The following is a 3,648-nucleotide window of genomic DNA, read 5'->3' as shown; positions in this document are numbered from 1 at the left end:
CTTTTTAGGTTTAGTTTAAAATCTAAGATTGAGTGCTGAGAGTGTTTCATGCCCAAGTGTGTCTGTGACAACACTCGACGTTAATTGAAGTGATGGCTGTAAATCAACCGGTTGATCAACCGAGAAGACAACCTCAGCCTAGGGTTGAGGAAGTCTAGGATGAGAATGAGGTGCATCAAGCACCCCTGCCTCGTACTTTATGAGATTATTGACAACCAGCAGGGGTGAGTATGCCCTCATGTATGGTTTTTCCAGAAAATACGGGACACATGGATATCAAGCCAGGGGTGATCCAACTCCTTCCTAAATTTTATGCGCTTGAGTCAGAAAATCCATATTTACACTTGAAACAGTTTGATGAGATCATAGCCACTTTATATTTTCCAAACATATCTGAGGAAACAGTCAGGCTAAAACTCTTTCCCTTTCTTTGAAAAAGAAAGCTAAGACGTGGTTGCATTCATTATGTCCCAGATCTATTGGCACATGGAATGACATGATAAGGGAGTTCATAAAGAAAATTTTTCCACATCATAAAACGAACACCCTTAGAAAGTCAATCATGAACTTCGCCCAAAAGAAGGACGAAACATTCTTCCAATGTTGGGAGCGGTTTAAGGATCTTGTCAGTTCATGCCCACAACACGGTTTTGAAACATGGCGCATTACACACTTTTTCTATTATGGTCTGACATATTCCATGCATCAATTGGTTGAGATAATGTGCAATGGAGAATTCATGAATAAAAATGTTGATGATGTGTGGGACTACTTGGATAAACTTGCTGAAAACGCACAATGATGGGATACTTACCCAAAATTGAGCATCACTTCTAGGCCCACTCAATCAAAGGAGAGGGGTGGATTATACCTTCTGAAAGAGGATGATGATATCAATCCTAAAGTATCTAATCCCAAAAGAAAATTCGAGGCCATGGAACTAAAGAAGGATAAGGTTAAGGAAACTGTTTGCGACATTTGTGCTTGCAATGTTCATACAACTGAAAATTTTCCAACAATACCTGCCTTTCAAGAGGTGTTGAATGAGCAATCCAATACCGTGAACAATTACCAAAGACCTTTCAATGGACCTACCTCCAATACATACAATCTAAGTTGGAGAAATCATCAACTTCAGTTGGAAGAATGGACAAACTGCTACTCCTCAAGGTTTCTTTAATTAAATTCCAAATCAAGTGAAACCTCAAGAAGAACTGGTTCAAAATTCCACACAAACCCAAGAGCTCACTCAAGCAATACAAGAACTTAAAAATATATGCAAAAGATGGATTCACGTGTTACGGTTATAGAAAGGGATATGCTTCTCGCTCAACCTCTCCCCAATCCTAAACCGCAATACGAGATAAGTGATCCAAAATCTTTAGATCAGATGGAGCAAGCTAAATTTATCACCACTCTTAGGAGTGGGAAGACCATTGACAAAACTATTTCGATTAGGGCTGAAAAGCCTAAGGACCTAGAAGAGGACAACAATGATAGCTGGTTGCTCCATTCCCCCAACGGTTGGTTGCACCAAAACCTTTCTCACTTTCAGGACATTCTAGAGGTGTTGAAACAAGTGAAGATCAATATTTTCCAACTGGATGCGGTTAAACAAATACCTTCATATGCCAAATTTCTGAAAGACTTATGTACGACCAAAAGACGACAAAATGTTCAAAAGAAAATCTTCTTAACTGAGAAAGTGAGTGTCATCCTAAAGCAAGATGTGCCACAGAAATTCAAAGATCCCGGTATCCCAACCATACCTTGTGTAATCAGGAAATACCAAATTAAGCACGCACTTCTTAACTTAGACGCGAGCGTAAATCTGATTCCCTACTCAGTGTACAAATAATTAGGCTTAGGTGAATTAAAACCCACCCTAACTACATTACAACTTTCTGATTGCTCAGTTCGTGTACTAAGAGGGGTAATTGAGGATGTGTTGGTCTAGGTTGACAGATTGTACTACCTAGTAGATTTTATTATCTTGGATACGAAACCCATCAGTAACATGAGCACTCAGATTCTCATCCTTCTTGGTCTCTCATTCCTTGCCACTTCAAACACAATCATTAATTGTAGGAATGGAGTCATGAGTATGTCTTTCGAGAATATAACATTGGAGTTGAATATCTTTTTCAACACAGGCAGACGGTCAGAGGATGATAACGATTTTCACAACATTAACATGATTGATTCTTTCATGGAAGATAGAACACTTTGACCTTATCCTCTGACCCACTAGAGACGTGTTTGGCCCACTCCCATGATTTTGATGATGACATGATTAGGGAGATGGGTGTCATGCTTGATACTGCGCCGGTACTTGAAGTTAATCGGTGGAAGCCACAATTTGAAGAGTTGCCCCTAAACTGATAAAGTGCCTCTGCTGTCTAACGTTAAGGCACCAAAGCTTGACCTAAAACCTCTGCCCTCTGAATTGAAATATGTCTATTTAGGTCAAGATGAGACATACCCAGTGGTGATTTCTTTCCACCTTGAGCAAGAACAGGAGAGTATGCTCATATTTACTCTCATTAAGGATAAGGGAGCCCTTGGATGGATGATTGCGGACCTCAATGGAATTGACCCTTCGATTTGTACTCACTGTATTTATCTTGAGGATAATGCGAAGACCTCTCGGCAATGACAACATAGACTAAATCCAAACATAAAGGAAGTGGTTAAAACTAAAGTTCTTAAACTATTGGATGTGGGTATCATATACCCTATATCCGATAGTCAATGGGTGAGTCCAACTTAGGTGGTTCCTTAGAAGTTCGGAATCACCATCGTAGTCAATGCCAATAATGAACTCGTGCCAACTAGAGTCACTACTGGTTGGAGAATGTGCATTAACTACAGGAAGTTGAATACCATTACGAGGAAGGACCACTTTCCTTTGCCCTTCATCGATCAAATTTTGGAAAGGCTAGCTAGTCATTTATATTACTATTTCCTTGACGAATATTCAGGCTATAACTAGATAGAGATAGGCCCTGAAGATCAGGAAAAGACCACGTTTACATGTCCCTACGACACATTTGCTTACCGAAGGATGTCATTCAGACTATATAATGCCCCTGCTACTTTTTAATGATGCATGATGAGTATTTTTTCTGACATGATGAGGCAATATCTAGAGGTCTTCATGGATGACTTCTCTGTCTTTGGTCCATCTTTCAGTGAATGCTTAGAGAATCTTAAACGTGTGTTAAAAAGATGTGAAGAAAAGAATTTGGTACTTAATTGGGAGAAGTGTCATTTCATGGTTCGTTAGGGGATTATCCTTGGACATATCATCTCATCCAAAAGAATCGAGGTAGATAAGGCAAAAATTGGTCTCATCTCTAACCTACCTTCACCTAAGAATATATGAGATGTGCGATCCTTTTTAGGACACGTCGATTTTTTCAAAAGATTCATAAAGGACTTTAGTCTCCTCTCTCATCCTTTATGTAATCTACTTCAAAAGAATGCACCATACGGTGGACTGAGCAATGCCAGGAAGCATTTACTAAGCTTAAGGGCATGTTGACTATTGCACCTATCATGCAGCCACTCGATTGGAGCCATCCTTTTGAACTTATGTGCGACGCATCTGACTATGCTCCTGTGGTTATTTTAGGCCATAAAAAAGAA

General features: G+C 39.6%; 1 non-coding gene across 1 annotated transcript; it reads right to left on the bottom strand.

Moving 5' to 3' along the window:
* Positions 1–544: 544 nt before the first annotated feature.
* On the bottom strand, positions 545–651 carry LOC131244874 (small nucleolar RNA R71). The gene has a single exon (XR_009170646.1). It is a non-coding gene; the product is annotated as a small nucleolar RNA R71 (small nucleolar RNA).
* Between the last annotated feature and the right edge of the window lie 2,997 nt (positions 652–3,648).

Source organism: Magnolia sinica, chromosome 4 (genome assembly GCF_029962835.1).
Source record: "Magnolia sinica isolate HGM2019 chromosome 4, MsV1, whole genome shotgun sequence".
In the NCBI taxonomy this organism is placed as follows: Eukaryota; Viridiplantae; Streptophyta; class Magnoliopsida; order Magnoliales; family Magnoliaceae; genus Magnolia; species Magnolia sinica.
This window is presented reverse-complemented; position numbering and strand designations above follow the sequence as displayed.